Source organism: Balaenoptera acutorostrata, chromosome 3, assembly GCF_949987535.1.
Source record: "Balaenoptera acutorostrata chromosome 3, mBalAcu1.1, whole genome shotgun sequence".
Classification (NCBI taxonomy): Eukaryota; Metazoa; Chordata; class Mammalia; order Artiodactyla; family Balaenopteridae; genus Balaenoptera; species Balaenoptera acutorostrata.
In genome coordinates, this window is record NC_080066.1 from 150,859,053 (window position 1) to 150,881,046 (window position 21,994).

General features: G+C 38.3%; 1 protein-coding gene across 4 annotated transcripts in view; it reads left to right on the forward strand.

Annotated features, from left to right (window-relative positions):
- The window catches only part of RGS6 (regulator of G protein signaling 6), a 597,551-nt gene that overhangs the window by 109,169 nt on the left and 466,388 nt on the right, over nt 1-21,994 (forward strand). The window lies entirely within an intron of this gene.

Consider the following 21,994-nt stretch of genomic DNA (forward strand, 5'->3'; position numbering starts at 1 on the left):
CTGTTCTAGCCACTAACATTTATTAACTCCATCCTATAGACATACTTTTTTAGGTTGTTTAGCCAGTCCCGTGACTGCCATGGGACTGGGGCAAAGGAGAGGTAAGTGATGACTGAGGACACAGAGCAGAGAAAGATTCATTCGTATAGGAGTGCGAGTCTGGAGTTACTGGAGATAATGCCTAACAGATGTGGCAGCAACAACGGTTAAGAGGCTTATTCCAAATGTGATATCGGCCTTTGCCTTTCCATCATGGTCTGAGTTTGCAAACTTCAGACCGGGGGGTATCATCTCATATGTATGAAGCCACTATTGAGTTAAGCTGACACATGACATGGTACCTGGACGAGGATCTCAAGTGAACCAGGAATTCTTTGGGCAAAGTGGGAACCTAAGAGAATGTTGATTCAGATTTTTCCATGTAGTCATATTTCAGAACAGGTCATCACAATGTGTCCTAGGGTAAATAATAGCTAAATTATCACCCAGCTTTAAATGTTTTCACTTTAATGGAGTTACCCAGTGGCACTTTAACTCTGATTTTCTGTCAAGCTTCAGAACTATACATTTTTTTCCTAGTCTGTTCTAGGATCAGTGAGGCCCTCAGCCCATTTCTTCAGGTATCACAGCCCCTGTAGTCTTTTCTTTGCCATGGGTGCGTCCATACTACCTTCTTCTCACACCCTTTTTAGTGGAAAGCACCTATTTTCCTGGTTACCCTGCTGCCTTCTGTCTCCCCTGCAATGCCACAGAAAGGGAAGGGAATCATGCAGCAGTATGAAATGGGGGACTTTTCTGGGCTGATTTTCCTTTTAAATCAGAGTGGAGATTTATGGTCATCCCACTTTCCATTAAATATTTACAGGTTTTCAGGCAACCAGCGCTCTTATCAGTGGTTCTCACAAGTAATGAGGTTAGCCTGCTCTCCATATAGACTGTCCCTTGCTTTTTTTTTAAACAAATTTATTTATTTATTTATTTATTTTTAGACTGTCCCTTGTTAAAGGGACACTTTTTTTTTCTTAAGCAGAGAAAATAGAGATATAAAATAGTTTCCTCAATCTCTAAAATAACAGACCAAACCATCATCATTCCTATTTTATTTGTTAAACTTTTTAATTTCACCAGCAATACATGGCAGTTGTAGACATTTGTTTTTAATAGAGAAGAGCTGAAAAATAAATAGAAACCTCTATAATTCCAATACCCAGGGATAAGGTCTGACCTCATTCATCTCACAAGTTCTATGCAACTATTGTATTCCATGTTGCCTACTCATTAAATATTGAGAGACTAATATTATTTTTATTATGATGATGATTTGTAAATAATTGCCCAGAGCTAATTCACAGAGATTTGAAATTATGGCCATAATAGAAAGTCAGGATTTTATTTTCTCAGTTGGAAAGTTGATCAAAAAAATGTAACCATGAAAATTTTTTTTCTATATTTGTATTGGGTGGTTCCAATTTCAAGACAGAGAATGGTTTTTAACTCCTGCTTTCCTGATTCATTCTTACAAATAAGTAGAATTGTTTCCCAGCAAAACCTTGGAAAACCCCTAAGGAGAGAGCCACTGTGATAGCAGGAGGACGCTATCACATTCTATGCTATGTAAGTGGAAAATGGCAAGTTTGAAGGATGTTAATTTGGAAATTGCCATCGTTTGGAACACAAAGAGCTGGCCATGGCATTGGACTCATGTTTTACTTGTTTTCCTCCAGGGCATTAGGTTCAAAATGAAGGAGGGGCTTCAAACCACAGGTCAGGATATTGGGAAAGTTCAGCAAAATGGTGTTAAGTCCCTTATAATATCTACCTTTATACTTACAACTTTCCTATGGTAAAAACAGATCTAGTCTTCTGCAAACCCCCTAAGTTCCCACCAGTAGAAAGTGAAGGAGTGGGTGAGTCAGAGCAGTCAGCCAGAAGCAAACAAATGGGTTTGAACATGGCACTCCAACAGGTAACACAGAGTGGCTGGCTACAACATTTACCCTTAAAATGCCCTTGGTGATCGCAATTAAATATAGTTGGAGCTTTGTCTCTGAGCTTTGTCCTCTGGCAGTCATCTGCCTCATTTGCTGATGGGTTTCTCTTCTTGAAACTCTGAAAGGGAAATCTTCCGTTGACCCATCCCTACTTTTTTTTTTTTTTTAATAAATTTATTTATTTATGGCTGTGTTGGGTCTTTGTTTCTGTGCGAGGGCTTTCTCCAGTTGCGGCGAGCGGGGCCCACTCGTCATCGCGGTGCACGGGCCTCTCACTGTGGCGGCCTCTCCCGTTGCAGAGCACAGGCTCCAGATGCACAGGCTCAGTAGTTGTGGCTCACGGGCTTAGTTGCCCCGCGGCATGTGGGATCTTCCCAGACCAGGGCTCGAACCCGTGTCTCCTGCATTGGCAGGCAGATTCTCAACCACTGTGCCACCAGGGAAGCCCCATCCCTACTTTTCAGACAGGAAAGGACTTGCAATTTTATGTACTATGCATTGTTTCTGAAAATTTCTTTGATGACTTTCTGTATCAAAAAAGCAATTCAAGAAAGTGGGAAATATAGTAAATAAACAAAAAAATGACACTAAAAAAACCCAAACTATAGTTGAACAGTAGTCCTGTCTAAAACTGACCAGCTAGTTGATCTTGGTGATGGAGTAAAGACATGTTTATTCTGTCAACAAGAGAAAAGAAAGGCAAGTAGAAATTCTTGGAAAAACAAAAATTTGCAAAGGAAATCCCAATTCAACTATGAAGTAAACTAAAATGTGACAGAATTCTGAGTAATTGATGATGTATAAAGAGAAAAGAATACATTTGAACTTGATGCTTGGAACTAGTATTGTGACTAAGGATTATATCTTCTTCAACTGATCTAGTCTCAATATCTGGATCTGTACTGAATAAAAATACTTACCTAATTGTAATATTAGAAACATTTTATTTTCAATTTTCAGAATTAACCTATTTGTAGAGCATGAAAAATAAATTATATTTACTGAATAAAATGGAAATCTTGTAAAGCTTGACATTGTGAAATAATGATATAGGTGATAAAATGTAAGAAATAGAAGGGGCTACAAGGTAGAGTGAAGCATAAAGGCATACATTTTCTCCTACCTCATGATGTATAGTTGAATGGTACTCTAATCTTGCTAAGTAGAGAAATAGAGATTTAGGTGTATGATTATGTGATTAAGGTAGGCAATAAAAGATTATATGTACATGAAGGAGACAAAAGGGAAAGACAGTGTATCCTAAAGCCTTTTTTCTCTCATAGTACGGAATCAGCATAAACTGCTTAAAGTTTATAGTGGCATATGGGACAAGGCAAGCTCATACTTTTCACTCTATGCCCTTGTTCAAATTAAAAAAAAATACACTTATACATCATACAAAATTAAAAAAACAAGGTAAACACATGATCTGTAAGAAACTGTGATAGGAAATAACACTAGCAAAACTTCACTAAATTTCCCTATTAGAAGACACAGAGCCTCAGACACAATTAAAAAAAAGCACAGTCTGTCTCCGTGTTGTTTATAGAAGTACCTGAACAAAAGGGCACCAAGTTTGACAATAAATTGACAGGCACAGAATCTAGGCAAGTGAAAGCAAAAACAAAGCAGGGACAATTTCAAGGCAAAAAGCATTAATGGACAAGAGGGGATTATTTTTTTAATGGTAAAAGTTATTACACCAAGAAATTGGTACAGTCATGGATCTTTACATATGGAAAAACAGCACTAAAGCAAAAATTGTTTGCAGATAAAAGAATTTGTAAGGTAAGAGAAAGCACATAGAAAATCAGAATAACAATTAAGTGGCTTAATTTCATATACAAAACCAGAATATACTTTAAAAAAAAAAGTCTTCATCTACAAAGGAATCTTGAAAGGCAAGGCTCTTGGGAGTGGGAGGTGTAGAAGTGTACAGGCAGTTTATCCTACTCATAGGTTTCAGGCACTTTCTAGAAGAAGGAATGAAAAGTTTTATTTCCGTGACATTTTCTCATGGTAAAATTCCATGAAGTTGAAAACTTTGAGATAAAGGTATTACCAGAAGATACTGTCATGATTTTTAGTATGTGAGCTATAAATTCTCTTCTTATCACCAGGTCACTGAGAAGCAAGACTGCTGATTTTCCCAACTCAGTAAAACAGAGTGACCCAACCAAGAAATGATTCTATTGACCTTCATTCTTCTCCATGCAACCCTAATGCCCTTCCTGCTTCTATAGATTCTAGCCGATATAGCAATTTTAGTGACATGGCTCGTTTCCTCTAATGGAAGTGAAGATCAAGAGCAAAAGAAGGTTGGCTTGGTATCTGTGCAAATGTCAGCAGGAAGAGGAGGGGGAGCAGGCAGGAGACTGAGAAAGATGTGCTTTGAACATCAGGGAAAGCTCTTCTAGCACTAAAGACTTGGAAGAGAAATCTCCATCCAAGCCAGAAGAGCACTTTTTTTTTTTTTTTAATTTTTAAAGCCTCTTGGTTTATACCTTTTAATCAAATAGCATTGTGACCTTATTACAATCTTTGGACAAAAAATATTTTTAGTACATTTGGTACTAAACATAGAACGTGTTAATGTGTCATTTTATCAAAAACCTTTAAAAGAATTTATTAATGGACTAGAATGAACATGCATGGTAGAAGCTCCTTACCCTCACCCCACACACACTATTCATAATTTACTGATTTGAAACATTTGTGAAATCAATACAGAGGAATTAACTTAGTTGAGTGCCTGCTCCGCGGTGTCTGGCTGCAGTGATAAGAAGGCTCACTGTGGATGGACTTGATACCAGCTGGTATACAAGGCTTATTTCAACACATGGACTGAAAATAGGGCAGATCAGTGAGCAGAACTGTACCTGTTTTGGTGTCTTAGTCTGTAAGGATCTCAAGGAACTAGATTCCCCAGCAGGAGGAATTTTTCTTACTGGATTTTTAAATGCCCTTATTTGGCAATGATTTATTTGAATTCAAACATCAGGAGAGCTAAGAAAAGTAGCCTTTTCAAGTGATTAGAACTGGCCCAACACTGTATTTTTGCTCTTGTTTAGTTCCTTAAACACTGCCATCAGGTTGTATAGGTAAGAAAGCTGAGACATTTTTGCAAGGGCATTAACTCTAAAAGGCCACAAAAGTATCTTTTTAAATGTATTTATAAAATTGAGTGGATACTGCATCAGACCCTCAAGGGTTCTTTCAGTGTGTCTGATGTCCAGGACAAACCATGTGTTCAGATTTGCATTGTAAGTTGTAACACAATGTTTCCTACAAGGTGTGGTCCCGGGTCTAGCCTCTTGGTCCTATGCCCCAGTTTCTGATTCAGTAGGTTAGGTGATACTGAGGAATTTGCATTTTAGCATGGTCTCGGGAAGTTTGTAGGCATCCCAAATTTGAGAATAACTGCTAAGGGCCGTTATGTTTCCGCAGGCAAAACTATTTTTCTGTTTTCACTTTATGTCATACGTAAGTAGGAGTTTAAAAATTTATTTTTGGTAAAACTGGAACACTGTGTTTAAATTAATAAGAGCCTTGTTGTGTAGGAGAAATCATCTCTTCAAAATTCCTCTATGAAATTGATCTTAAAAAGACCTGCTGACTCAAATGCTAGACAAATCTGTCCTCTCTCCGACTGCTGCCTGTCAGAATTGCTGACCTTAGGCTTATGTATTCAAATGCTTCCTGAAAGTCAAAATATATTTCCCAAAGTTTCTAATGGAAAAGAACTGAGCCTGTCACTGGGTTTTAAAAGGAAGAAATTGAGATGAGACAAAATGGTTCAGATAAATTTTACATCTCAAGAGCAGAGGGAAGAAAAGAATAAAAATTCCTATAACTGCTATCAATTACCTTTTGAGTGAGGGTATCATGAAATAAGTAGCTCCTGTCTCCCCAAGCCACAATAAATATTAGATATAGCCGTCCTGCCTAATGATTCCTGCTGTGTCATAGATAAATTACCTTAATTTCTTATAGAATTATGAAGAATATAACCCTTAAAAAACTGGGAATTGTAACATTAATAATTGGATTTTTTTTTTTTTTTGGCTATTGTCTGAGAGACTTTTTTCCTTCCTAGCTATTCTCAATTAGCTACACCAGAGACACCTTTGGCTGGCAAGGTGAAGGTGCCCTTGCGCTCCAAGATGACAGTTCAGTACCATGGCCTGACAACTTTGAGATTCTTGCTTCTAAAGTGAGATGGAATCTGCAAGATGGAGTGATTCTAGTTTGAGTATTTGACTTAGAATCATTGAAAGTCCTTTGAATTTCCTTCTCACTAGATCGGGTTCTATTGTCTTTACTGATAGAATTTTCTTTTCCTTCCATTCTTTGGAACTCTAGTGCACAGAATTAGAACCCCCTTAATTCTTAGTTCATGACATACCACCAACTGTCCATACCTTCTTTCATTATTTTACTTATTTTAAAAATGAAGACATTTTAAATGTGAACACATTGCCTCATCTAAAAATCAGAACATTGTTAATTTGTTACATCCGTCTCTGCAATTCTCCTTTTCTTATTGCTTTGCCTCTCCATCCTTCTGCCACCAGAGGTAACCCTTATTCTGAACATTGTTGCTGTCTTGCTTTACCCCCTCTTTATCTACATGTATGCTTAAGTGATACATTGTTTCATTTTGCCTGGCTTTGAACTTTATGAAGAGGTGTCATCCCTGGCTTATACAGTCTAGTGAGACTTGCTTTTTCACTCTACATCATGTTCCTGAGATTCATCCGTGCAGCCCCTGCTGTGTAATATTTTGTCATTATACTGCAGTTCACCCATAAATTATAGTGTAATTTATACTATGACTTATCCATACTCCTGTCATTGGGCATTTAGGGCGTTTCCAGTTTTTGCTTCTGTGACCAGGGCTGCTCTCTGGTATGCTTGTGCTGAGGTTTCTCTTCTAAAGGTAGAACAGCAGCCACTGCTGTGTGGCAGGATGTGAGATTGTTCAACTTTACAAGATACCATGAAAGTGCTTTCCAATGTTATTGTATCAATTTATGCTCCCAGCAGCAGTGCAGAAATGATTCTATTAATCCAGATCTTCACCAACCCTTTGCATCTTCAGACTTATTTAATTTAGCTAATTTTTTGGGTATGAATCTACTGATATACTTTTAAAGTAATTTGTCCATCACTTAGAAAAAAGTCGTGGAATACGATTTGGTTCCCTTCACGTATATTGGCTAGAGAGCAACTACCTGATAGTGTTGGCTTAGTTTAATGGTACCACATTTTTCTCCCGGTTATATCGTTATATGTAGTTGACATTTTCCCCCCATACTTGCTAAAAATATTAAAACCTTGCCTGCGCAATGTAATCATTCGGGAAATTTTAAAAAGTACTAATGCCTAGACCCCACCTCCAGAGACTCTGATTTATTTGGGGTGCAGCCTTGAACATAGGAGTTTTAAAAGCCTCCCAGCAGACTTGCATGTGCCATCAAGGTTCAGAATCACTGCTTTCAATTAAAGAAATCTTGAAAAATAAGTATAAGCTCAGGGTAGCCTGATACCATTACTTTTTCGGTTTTCTAAAGTATAAATTTTGTGTTGCTTTGGAGCATTCTCTTGCTTCTAATTTTAAGTTTAGCCAACTTTGAGAGGGGTGTGTGTGTGTGTCTGTTGCCAGTAGAAGTAAATAGTAGACACATTCAGTGAAAGTTATTATGGGCTATCAATTGTGCTTATTGCTTATTTTATGCTTCCAACCGTGGATCTCAAAGTTTAGTGCACATAAGATTCTCCTGGGACGTTTTTTTTTTTTTGGTTGTTTTTTACAATGCAGACTTTGATTCCAAAGGTCTGGGTTTGAGCCCAGGAATCTACATTCTGGCAAGGATGTCAGGTGAAGGTGACACAGGTGGGTCCAGGAGAACCCTTAGAGAAAAACTCCCTCCATCTAATCCTGCAGTTTAGATCGGATTTTCATTTACAGATGAGGAAACAAACGGGAAGCTCAGAGGAGTTGAGAAACCTGGACCAAGTCACACAGCTGCTGAGGGGTCAAGCCTTTGCTCTGTTTGTCCTTAGCCCTACTTCCAGCACGCCTCCAACAAGACTCCCAGCACGTGGGGAAATCTGCCAGAGTTTGGAACGCGTGTTATCTTCTCTACACTTAAATGTTCTTTTTTTTGTCTGGGCCCACTTCTCCCTCCTACCCCCAAAATAAATAAATAACCTTTAATGTCCTAGCAAAATTAACCTCATTCCTGTGGACCATCGGGTAGACTGCACTCTGGACATGGCCCTGGGCTGCCCTGTGTGCCTCATTCTGTAGGTTTGTAACCAAGAGCAGATGTTTCATTTGAGACTTGCATGTCTAAGTTTCATTTACCTCTGGGTTTTGATTATTTGGGACACGTTGGGTTGCAAGGGAGAGGATACCAAGGCGAGCAAGCAGAAGAGAACTTAAGGGTTGTAACAAAGAGCGGGGTGGAGTGCAGCTGGGGCTCAGGGACCTGTCAGCACTCAGGACCCCAAGCCTCTATTCCTTTCTGCACAATGGTGTCCTTCTGTGACTGGCTCCTCCTGCTTAGCGACAGGTGTGCCTTTGGACCGGAGTGCTGCATCGTCCTGCACAGCACAGGAGTACATCGCTTTCCCAGCTCCGGAGCGTACACCCTGGGAAGGCTCTGGCTTGGTTTTGGCTCCATGCCTGACCCAGGATCAGTTAGCTGCACAGAAGGTGGGGCACTACGATCGTCAGCCTTACGGTGCAAAGGGAGAAAGGAGCAGTTTTCCTGTGAAAAAGGGGGAATGTGTCCCAATAAAGGGGCTGGGGGCTGCCAGGCAGTCAAAGTGACTGACGTCTAATTCAGGTGCCTGTGGCTGATTTTGGAGGGGCAGAGTGACTTCACGGCTTTATGGCGTTTGGCTTTTTGTTTAGGGAAAGCGTTGAGCGTGACGTATGTATAAATGACTCTCTCTGGTGCGCCCGTCCCCACAGGTAACCAACAGTAAGGCTGAAAATGTTTACTTGCCTGCCATTGGCTCAGGACGCTTGATTTTGATTTTGAGGTGGGTTATGTTTTCTGAGGAAACTGTACATAGAGACTTTATTAAAAACAGGTTGAAAAAGCAAAAATCGGTGTGTTGTATTTTTGTTCTTACTAGGCCCTTGATAGTGGCTTTAGTTGGCACTGACTTCCCTGCAACTTTAAGAATTCTTTCTAAACTCATGTACAAGTGGATGGAAATATTTCTGTGCACGTTTTCAAACCTTGTATTCCGTGCATGCTCTCCTCCCCAAATTAGGACTGTACCATGAGATCTGGGCCTTTGGCCTATGTATTTTAATTTATGTTCATATTGTACTACACATGTGACCGGCTGTAATACAGCTGTGTATATCTACATGAAACACAATGTGCATTTAAGTTTCCATTCCGTTTGTGAGCACATGGTAGCTTGTCAAGGAAACATCATTAGGATGTTTGTGTCCATATTTTGCCATGCAAACCTCATAATCACTCTCAATAATTACATCTCCTTCTCGTGTTAACCTGTAATAAATGCAGTACCATCATATATGTTGGCATTGTGATATATATCCTTTGTATGCAAAGAATGTTTACTACTGTGGGCATATTTGTGTCTGGACTGTGTGATATATTAAGGGAGTATTCTAGTTTGTATCTGGTGCTTCTTCAAGAAGGGTGTCGTAGGGCCTGTGGTTATGCTCCAGCATGAGCCCCTGCCTCTGGCAACCACCCATCTGTTCTCTGTATCTATGAGCCTGTTTTTTCTTTTTTTCTCTTGTTTTGTTTTTGTTTTTGTTCTTTAGATTCTACATGTAAGTGAGATATGGTGTTTATCTTTCTCTGTCCAACTTATTTCACTTAGCATAATGCCCTTAAGGTCCATCCATGTTGTCGCAAATGGCACGATTTCCTTCGTTTTTATGGCTGAATTATATTCTTCTGTATACATACACCATATCTTCTTTATCTGCTCTTCTGCTGATGGACACTTAGGTTGTTTCCATATCTTGGCTATTGTGACTAGTGCTGCAATGAACATGGGGGTGCATGTATCTTCTCGAGTTACTGTTTTTGTTTTCTTTAGATTAAATTCTCACAGGTGGAATTGCTGGATCATATGGGAGTTTTCGTTTTTAATTTATTGAGGAACCTCCATACTGGTTTCCATAGTGGCTGTACAGGTTTATTTTCCCACCAGCAGTGCACAAGGGTTCCCTTTTCTCCACATCCTCACCAATACATGTTATTTGTTGTCTTTTTGGTGATAGCCATGCTAGCAGGTGTGAGGTGATATCTCATTGTGGTTTTGATTTGCATTTCCTTGATGAGTAGTGATGTTGAGCCTCTTTTCAGGTACCTGTTGGCCATCTGTACATCTTCTTAGGAAAAATGTCTCTTCAGATCTTTTGCCCATTTTTAAATTGCATTGTTTTTAGTTTTTGCTATTGAGGTGCATGGGCAGTGAATTCTTTTCTTTTCTTTTCCTTTTTTAAAATAGAGTTTATTTTTTGGAAGTCCTAGATTCATGGCAAAATCAAGCAGAATGTTTACAGAGTACCTGCATACTCCTTGACACCTGCCCCCCCCCCCCCACACAGACACAGTCTTCCTCACCATCAACATCCTGTGCCACAGTAGCTCATTTGTTACAATCAGTACACCTACACTGACATGTCATTATCATCCAAAGTCCACAGTTTACATTTGTGTTCAGCCTTGGTGTTGTACACTCTATGGGTTTTGACAGCTGTATAACAACATGTATCCACCATTATAGTTTCATACAAAATAGTTTCACTACACTAAAAATCCTCTGTGCTCCACTTATTCACCCCTTCCTCCCCAAATCCCTGGCAATCACTCATATTTTTATTGTCTCCATACTTTTATCTTTTTCAGAATGTCATAGTTGGAATCATACAACATATAGCCTTTTCAGATTGGCTTCTTTCACTTAGTATTATGCATTTAAGGTTCCTCTGTGTCTTTTCATGCTTGATAGATCATTTATTTTTAGTGCTGAATAATATTCTGTTGTCTGGATGTACCACAGTTTATTTATCCATTTATTTATCCAGGACATCTTTTCAAATGACTTCCTAAAGGCTTCATTCCAAGGCCCTTCTGAGGGTCATTTTGTACTTCTACTTAGTGCTCATTGGTAGTACAGAGTCAGCTGGTCAAGAAACACTCCTGTCACCCATGATCTCTCTAAGTTCTCAGTATGTTCAGAAAGTTAGAATTTCATTCTTTGTAGAATTTACACCTGGCTTGGAAATTAAGGCTGGATTAATTCTGCACAGTCTCTCCAAGTCTCTTGAAGGACGTGCTAACATTTTCATTGGGTTCTACTCCAGGATCACAATGGTATCTGCGAGTAACTGCCACTAAATCTGCTGTGATGAAAATGTTTTCTTATCCTGGTAGATGATGCTGGTTATCATATCATATTGTCAATTCATGACTTTTTTTTGCCTGTCACCTTCCATGTGAGTATTTCCAGAGCACAGGCATTGACATGCAGAAGGCATGGCTGTAGTCAGTCCAGTTTTCTGAGACGTGCTGAAGCTTCAGCAAGGGTCTTAAAAAGTTGTGTTAGAATACCCATCTTCAGAAAAGTTTTTCTGACGTTGATGCAGTGAAACAGCTGCCAATTGATCCTATGTGTCAAGGTGATTTTCCTTTAACGGGAGCGTATGCTCATCCTCACTTTCTTTCCAGTGTTCCTGGCGTTAAATATTTTGAGAGCTGGTTAGAGTTGGCAGAGAGGTCCTTCTTTGGTCATGAAATGATGATGACAAGTTCTAAAATCACATGGCTATTCATCATTAAAAACATTTTTTTTTTTTGCATCCATTAACTCATTTATCCTTTATAACAGGCTCTGTGAGGTAGGTATAAAAAGTCTTTTTGGTTTTTGTTGCCAAGTGTTATTTAAAAATAATCATAAAACTTGAGAAAGGAAAACCTAATTAGCAATGACCCGGTCTAATTCTCTCACTTTACAAGGGAAGAAACTGAATTCCAAAGACATGAAGTCACTCGCTTGCGGCTCCATCGCTAGTTAGCGGCCCAACAAATGATTTCCCAGCCCAAGGATGGTTTTGTGGATAAAAGCACATTGATTGAGACCTGATTCTCATATTTTTGACTGGGTGATGTTTTTACCGATTATCTAACATTTCTGGGTCTCTGTTTTTTTCATCTGTAAAATGGAATATTGTGAATATTATATTAAGCTGCATCTAAAATAGCAATCAACCCAGTGCGTAGCATCAAGTAAGTAGTTAATTTATGTTAGCAGTTCACAACTGGATTTATAATTTCAGTATTCTTCCCTCAGGGACTTTGGGAGCCAGAGCAAGATGGCAATTTTTCACCTTTTACGTTGTCTTTGGAAGCATTGTATCTATGCATCTGTTCCATCATTTAAAATTCTCCTAGTGCAATTTGGAAGGATTCACTCTGAAAGAAGAGCAGGGACATTGTTTGGGAGAGTTTGATGAGAACTTGTTATGTGTTGGTTCACTGAAAAGCTGAATGAGTTTCTTTCTTCTTACTTGTGTACTCTTATTTAACTGTGGAGTACCCTGGCCCTTAAAACAAGGTACCATACTGTTTTAAACCTGGCAGTGTGTTTAGAAACCGTGCTTCAGAGAAGAGTCCATGTTTCATTATCACTCAATCATGGCTTGTGTTATCTCTTCTTATGAACTAAATGTATCATCCCCACCCCAAACTCCCTCTGCCCCCACTCCAGTCACCAATTGATATGTTGAAACTTTAACCCCCATTGTGATGGTTTTGGAGATGGGGCCTTTGTGGGGGGGTAATATGGGTTAGATTAGGTCAATAGGGTGGGGCCTTCATGATGGGATTAGTGGCTTTATGAGGGGGTGACCGGGGTGGGGGCGAGAGACAAGAGAGAGGGAGAGGGAGATTGAGATCTCCGTTTGAGCACAGAGGAAAGACCATGTGAAGACTCAGTGAGAAGGAGGCCATCTGCAAGCCAGGAAGAGGACTCTTACCAGAAGCTGAACCCTGCTAGAACTTGATCTGGACTTTCCAGCCTCCAGAACTGTGAAAAAAGAAATTTCCGTTGTTTAAAGCACCCAATCTGTGGGATTTCATTAGGGCAGCCAGAGCTGATTAAGACACTTCTGCAGGAGTGTATGTTGTTCAGCCATCTACTTCCCTGTTTGCCTACACATTTTGAATAGGTCTCCATGATGGAAAAAGCATGACTGTTCAGATGCATTGAGAATTTTCTCTTTATCCTCCAATGTCCTATGCTGTGAGAGGACACTGGGCCAGGCACTCAAAGGAGCATCAGTCATCAAATACCTTTCCATTAGGTTTTTGGTGATTTAAAATCTCCTCTTAGATGAATCAAGATGTTGGGCAAGTGTTAATGTTCACAGTTGATGTATAAAACATGAAAGCTTTGTAATAAAATTATTTTATATATAAATAGTTTCCAGCAAGTATTTACTCTTCATTTCCATAATTGCTTATAATCTTTTCTTTATATTTAGTATTCTTGTACACCCCCTCACCCCCCCACACACTTTTTTTAAAAACCATGATCCATATGCTTCTATGTAACCTAGGCTATAGAGACTGGAATACTGCAGATATTCCTTTTTCGCTTCACCTGTAATATCTGTCGTTTTCTTACGAAGAGTCCTTAGTCTGTCATATATAAATCTCTGCATAGACACCAACACTTTTTGCCTATTCATTAGTCTTATCTTGTTCCTTTGGCTTCTGGTTCATCTTTAGCTGAATTTGAAATCATCTGAGGTCAGTGCTTGTTTTTCTCCAAATAGATAGGGTGCAGCTAAACCTGGATCATAGCCAAGAAAGATCTTAAGTCAAGTGTCTACAAAATTAGAAGCATTACCAAGGAAGCTTCAGCAGAGTTTCGTTTACTTGTGTCTTATTCTCAAATAAATTTTATGCATTTGTGATAGAAGCTTTGGGTTGCTATTGTGAAACTGCTAGGAAGTGTAGCATTGTTTAATTTTGCTTTTAATTTTTGAAATATGAATTCTTTCCAGGGATTTTGTCAATGGGGGTTGGGCCTATCCATTGGAGGTCATTTTTGTGTTCACATACGTGACTGGGTAGAATGTATGAGGTAAACAGGAAGGTCTTTACCTGCTATTTTGTAAAAGTTATTATTCAAGGCTCTGTGAGGGGAATGCGGCAGTCATAAAGGCTGCAAATATTCTGGCAGGATTGTAGAATTTCATCTTCCCTCCTCCTTTGAAGGTAGGAAGGAGCCATGTGAATTTCTTTGGCCAATGAAATGTGAACAGTATGTTGGAGGCTTTAAGAACTGGTACATTGCAAGTAGATCATACTTGAAAAACCACAAATGATAAACATGCAATGGATTCACAAAAATCAAAAAGAAGAAAACATAAGCATAATGTGAAGGGAAACCATCAAACTACAAAAGGAGAAACAAATAAAGGAACAAAGAAGAAATACAAAATCAACTGGAAAACAAGGTTTAAAATGGCAACAAATACATATCTATCAATAATTACCTTAAAAATCAGTGGACTAAATGCTCCAATCAAAAGACATAGAGTGGGAGATTGGATTAAAAAACCAAGAGCCTACAATATGCTGCCTACAAAGGACACACATAGATTGAAAATGAAGGGATAGAAAAAGATATTTCATGCAAACAGAAATGACAAGAAAGCGGGGGTAGCAATACTCATATGAGACAAAATAGACTTTAAAACCAAGGCCATAAAGAAAGATAAAGAGGGACACTATATAATGATAAAAGGATCAATAGAATAAGAGGATATTACACCCATTAACATATATGCACCCCATATAGGAGCACCCAAATACGTAAAACAAATACTAACAGACAAGAAGGGAAAATTTGATGAGAATATAATAATAGTAGGAGACATTAACACCACACTCACATCAATGGATAGGTTTTCCAGACAGAAAATCAATAAGGCCACAGAAATCCAAAATGATACAATAGAACAGTTAGACTTAATTGATATTTTCAGGACATTACATCCAAAAATAAGAATATACATTCTTTTCAAGTGCACATGAAACATTTTCCAGGATTGACCACATACTAGGATACAAAACAAGCCTCAAAAAATTAAGAAGATAGGAATTATTTTAAGTATCTTTTCTGGCCACAATGGCATGAAACAAGAAATCAACCACAGAAAGAGAAATGAGAAAAAAAGATTACATGGAGACCAAACAACATGATACTAAAAAAACAGTGGGTGAATGATGAAATCAAGGAGAGAATTAAAAAATACCTTGAGGCAACTGACAATGAAAACACAACCATACAAAATCTATGGGATGCAGCAAAAGCAGTTCTTAGAGGGAAGTTCATAGCGATACAGGCCTTCCTCAAAAAATGTGAAAAATTTCAAATAAACAACCTATCCTATCCCTAAAAGAATTAGAAAAAGAAGAACAAACAAAACCTAACGTTAGCAGAAGGAAGGAAATAATAAAGATCAGAGAGGAAATAAATAAAATAGAGATTAAAAAAATAATAGGAAAAATCAATAAAACCAAGAGCTGGTTCTTCAAAAGGGTAAACAAAATCGACAAACCTCTGGCCAGGCTCACCAAGAAGAAAAGAGAGAGGACCCAAATAAACAAAATGAGAAATGAAAGAGAAGATATAACAACCGATACCACAGAAATTCAAAAAAACTGTAAGAGAACAATATGGATAGAGAACAATATGAACAATTACATGCCAACAAATTGGACAACCTAGAAGAAATGGGCAAGTTGCTAGAAACATACAGTCCACCAAAACTGAATCAAGAAGAAATAAATAATTTGAACAGACTTATCACTAGAAGTGAAATAGAATCTGTAATATAAAAACTCCCTGCAAACAAAAGTCCAGGACTAGATGGCTTCACTGGAGAATTCTACCAAACATACAAAGAAGAACTTATACTGATCCATCTCAAACTCTTCCAAAAGTTTGAAGAGGAGGGAACACTCCCAAAGACATTCTTTGAAGCCACCATCACCCTGAAACCAAAACCAGACAATGACAATATCAAAAAAGAAAATTACCAGCCAATATCTTTGATGAATATAGATGCAAAAATTCTCAACAAAATATTAGCAAACCGAATCCAACAATACATATAAAAAAATCATACACCACAATCAAGTTGGATTCTTCCCGGGGTCACAAGGATAGTTCAACATACACAAATCAATCAATGTGATATACCACATCAACAAAAGAAAAGACAAGAACCACATGATCATCTCAATAGATGCAGAAAAAGCATTTGATAAAATTCAACATCCATTCATGATAAAAATTCTTACCAAAGTGGGTATGGAGGGAACATGTTTCAGCTTAATAAAACAGTCAACATAACGCTCAACGGTGAAAAGCTCAAAGCCTTCCCACTAAAATCTGGAACAAGACGAGGATTCCCACTCTCACCACTTCTCTTTAACATAGTATTAGAAGTCCTAGTCACAGAAATCAGTAAAGAAAAAGAAATACAAGGTATCCAACTTGGAGGAAAATAGGTCAAATTGTCATTATATGAAGATGACATGATACTATATATAGAAAACCCTAAAGACTCCACACAGAAACTACTAGAACTGATAAATGAATTTGGCAAGGTAGCAGGATACAAGATTGACCTACAGAAATTGGTTGCATTTCTTTACATAACAATGAAATATAAGAAAGGGAAAGTGAAAAAAATCTCTTTTAAAATCACATTAAAAATAAACCTGACCAAGGAGGTGAAAGACTTACGTGCTGAGAACTATAAGACATTGATAAAGGAAATTGAAGATGAGTAAAAGAAATGGAAAGAAATGCTCCTGGATTGTAAGAATTAATATTGTTAAAATGGCCATACTATCCAAAGCAATCTACAGATTTAATGCAATCCCTATCAAATTACTCATGACATTTTTCACAGAACTAGAGGAAATAATCCTATAATTTATAGGGAACCATAAAAGACGCAGAATTGCCAAAGCAATCCTGAAGAAAAAGAACAAAGCTGGAGGCATAATCCTTCCAGACTCCAGACAATACTACAAAGCTACAGTAATCAAAATAGCATGGTATTGGCACAAAAACAGACATACAGATCAATGGAATAGAATAGAGAGCCCAGAAATAAACCCACACACCTATGGTCAATTAATCTTCAACAAAAAAGGCAAGAATATACAATGGAGAAAAGACAGTCTCTTCAGCAAGTGGTGTTGGGAAAGCTGGACAGCCACATGTAAGTCAGTGAAGTTAGAACACTCCCTCACATCATACACAAAAATAAGCTCAAAATGTCTTAAAAACTTAAATATAAGTCATGACACCATAAAACTCCTAGAAGAGAACATAGGCAAAACATTCTCTGACATAAATCATAGCAATGTTTTGTTAGGTCAATCTCCCAAGACAATAGAAATAAAAGCAAAAATAAACAAATGGGACCTAATCAAACTCATAAGCTTTTGCACAGCCAAGGAAACCATAAACAATATGAAAATACAAACTATGGACTGAGAGAAAATATTTGCAAACAGTGCAACCAACGAGGGCTTAGTCTCCAAAATATACAAACAGCTCATACAAGTCAATAACAAAAAACAAACAACCCAATCAAAAAATGGGCAGAAGACCTAAATAGACATTTCTCCAAAGAAGACTTACAGATGGCCAACAGGCACATGAAAAGATGCTCAACATCACTAATGATTATAGAAATGCAAACCACAACTACAATGAGGTATCACCTCACACCTGTCAGAATGGCCATCATCAAAAAGTCAACAAACAACAAATGCTGGAGCGGGTGTGGAGAAAAGGAAAACCTGCACTGTTGGTGGGAATGTAAGTTGGTGCAGCCACTATGGAAAACAGCATGTAGGTTCCTCAAAAAACTAAAAATAGACCCAGAAATCCTACTCCTGGGCATATATCCAGAGAGAACTCTAATTCGAAAAGATACATGCACCCCAGTGTTCATAGCAGCACTATTTACAATAGCCACGACATGGAAACAACATAAATGTCCATCAACAGATGAATGGATAAAGAAGATGTGGTACATATGTACAATGGAATATTACTTGACCATAAAGAAGAATGAAGTAATGCCATTTGCAACAACATGGATGGACCTAGAGATCACCATACTAAGTGAAGTAAGTCAGAGAAAGACAGATACCATATAATATCATTTATATGTGGAATCTAAAATATGACACAAATGAACTTATTTATGAAACAGACTCACAGACATAGGAAACGAACTTATGGTTACCAAAGGGGAAAGGGGGTGGGGGAGGGATAAATTAGGAGTTTGGGATTAGCAGATACAAACTATTTTATATAAAATAGATAAGCAATAAGGTCTTACTGTATAGCACATATACAGTATACATATATAAAACTGAATCACTTTGTTGTATACCAGAAACTAACACAACATTGTAAATCAACTGTACTTCAAAAAAGAGAGAAGAAAAAAAAAGAACTGGTACATGATCCACCATATTCATTGCCAAGTGATTTTGAAAGCAAGTGTTGGGAGGGAAATTGTATCTTTCTGGGTACTTAATTGACCATGGTAAATTGAATTGTAGCTGGCCTGTATTAGACATGTGTCTTAAGCAATATTATTTTGTTGGCATTTTGTTGGGATAAGGGACTGAGATTTGGCATACCCAGTGTAGCCTAACCTATTCTGACTATTACAGGGGGTCAAAGAAGTAACCTTATATTCAGGGAGCTTGTGATCTAATTGGGCAGAGAAGATGCATTTGCATAATCAAGAAAGAACTAGGTACTTCACTATACCTTTTATTTAACCACATTTATTACTGAACAAGAGGGAAGTTGATTGTAGCATAGGATTGAGCTTTTCATCATACTCCTGAGACCCTAATTTCAACTAGGAAAAGTAACTTTTTTTAATGATGCTTTCAGATCATAATTGATCAAAACACCTATGCAGGGGATTAAGATTTGCTTTTCATTAGCTAGTGGATGCATGATATCTTTAATCTGAAACTGGGGGTAAGAAAACCAATTATGAGTTATATCTCTGTTGTTGTTTCTATCTTGATATTATCTACCTAGGAAATAGAAATAAAATCTTTAAAACAATACACATTTGCCTTGATCGCATCTATTAATCAAAATTGTACTTTATCTTTTTGTTATGTGGGGACAACCTGCCTGACTACACATACTCATAGCTAATATTGGTTAAATTGGTAACTCATTCATTGCTTAAATTGGTAATTCATTCAGTAAACATTTATTGGGCATCTGGTATAAACCAAGCCCAGCTCTAGATGCTGTGGGTACAGTGAGGAACAAAACAGAGCCTCTAGCTTCATGAATCTTACATTTTAGTGAAGAAGTTGGGGAATAAACAAGTAAACAAATAAACAAACAATATGATATCAGTGAATGAATGCTGTGGAGGCAACTAAAGCAGGGGGATCAGGAATGGTAAGGTGCATGATTTTAGATAGCTTGTGAATCCCCTGGGGAAAAGTATTCCAGGTGACAGAAATAGCAATTGTGAAGGCTCCAAGACAGGGACATAGTATTTAGAGAATAGCAAGGAAGCTAGTGTGAGGTATGAGGGAGAGGTGAGCAAGGGAGAAGCTGGGGGGAGGTTAAGCCAAAGAGGTGATCAGGAGACGGATATCCAGGGCTTTCTGGACCTTTTCTACACCTGATGGGAAGCCATCCGGGTTTTGAATGTGGGAGAGCTATGATCTGCTTTATGTTTTAAACAGATGACCCCAGAGTAGTCCATAGGGAGCAAGAGAACAAACAGGAAGATGGGTTAGGAGGCTTATGCATGAGTCCAGGTGGGAGATGATGGGACTTGGATGCAACTAGCAAGTGTTGGTTGTAAGACTTGGTTGGACTCAGTATATATTTTGAAAGTTTTTGCTGTTAGGATTTGCTGACTGGATGTGGACTTTGGCCTGAGCATCTGGCTGAATGATGACGCCATTTTCTTAGATGAGGAAAATGTTTGAGATGCCATTACGTATTCAAGAGAAGGTGACCACTGCATCTATGAACCTGGAGTTCAGGGGAGAGGTTAGGGCTGGGTGAATAAGGTTGGGCGTTCAGTTGGTAGGTGGATTTAAGTCCACAAGATTGGACGAGATCCCTAAAGGAGTGAGTGTAGTGGGCCAAGAGAAGATGCCAGAAGACTGAGTCCTGGGGTCCAGCATTTAGAGATTGAGAAGCTGAAGAGGAACCAGTAAAGAGGACTGAGAAGGAACAGCCACTGAGGACAGGAGGACAGTTGGGCAAGTGAAGTGTCACAAAGCTACAAGCAGAGAGTGTAAAAAATGAGAGAGGAGTGAAGAACCATGAGAATGCTACTGAGTGGTCGAAGACCTTGACCATGACTTGAGCATTGGAGGTAGCAGCATGAGATCACGGTGATGTTGACAGTATCAGTGTCAGCAGTTGATTGGGGGAAAAAGTCTGATTGGAATTGGTTCAGGTGAGAAATGAGAGATGAGGACATAGGGACAGGATACATAGTTCTTGAGAGATTTTTTTTTCTATGGGGGGAGTGGGGGAGAATAGCTATATAGGATATGAGGTCAGAAATATTTAACTTATTTTTTTAAAAGATGGGAGTTACTGTAATATGTTTGAACACTGTTGGGAGTTTTTTAGTATAGAGGAAAGAATTGACAGAAGGTCTCCTTTAATAGGCAAGAGGGGCTGAAGCTAAGGCATTGCATGTTCTAGATTTGTACAGATTCACATAGATGAGTATACATAGTTGTGGGAAGATGCAGTGTTATCTTTTGCATGCTCCTGTCTTCTAAGAAAAATAAGAATCAGGTCATCAGATGAGTGTGAGGAAGAGGTAGAAAAGTATAAAATAGTTTTCTAGCAGTAATAGTGTAAGATGGTCAGGGAAGTGTGGTAAGGTCATTAAGTAGGGCTGAAAGCCTTTTGAGAGTAGTGTCTGATCTTTAAAGCAAAACCAGCCAGTATAGTTGTTTATTTTCTCTGGATTGTGTCAGTTTCTCTGGGATAGGGAGAGAATCCAAGGATAATTATATTTAATCAGGGTTGTAGCTTTGCCAACTGAAGAACATGGAAGCAGAAAGAGGCCGAGATGGACTGGGGACAAACACAGGGGCATGATTATTGTGTAGTGTGATGGGTCAGGTGGGGTGACAAGGAAGGGGAAGCCATGAGGCTGTGATTGACTGTGAAGAAGTGGTCAAGTCAATGGGTTCCGGGGCCACTGACATCGAAGTGTTGAAGTTGGGGCATTAGAGGGAATGAGCTGGAAATGCATTGAAATAAAAAGTTGGCAGCTTTCCTCAAGCTGAATCTCCAAAAGAGACATTTAAAAAATTACTTACTTTTGCTGCATGGCTGGCGAAAAATGTATTTTTCAAATATGACTTCAACTCATTTTGTATCAGGATATTCACCCTGGTATTCTTGGGCAAGTTATGAAAATTAGGCAACTATTTCTGTGTCTTCACTCATAAAAGAAGATGAGTGAGAAAGCAGAACTGAATACTTAGTGATTGTTGGATTCTACTGAATTTCACTGCTTTGTTGCAGTTTAACTGACAGGCTAGAATTACAGGGATGTCATTTCAGTTAAGCCATCGAGCCTCACATAAGAAGATAAAATTGGAATATAAGGTCTTGGTTGACACAACAAAAGAAGCTTCGGTGTGTCACAAATGAGAGATCATTGGATAGATGTCATCTATTTGATTGTTAAATAATAGCACATAAAGAAATACCCCACCTGAAGATTTGTCATGTGTATTTATCTTGTGAAGCATCAGTGAATAAAAAAACTTTCTTTGGAATTATAAAAATGTTCTCATCAAAGATATGGCAATTGTAAAGGTTGTTATATATATGTAAATATATTTAATGTCACAGATGAATCT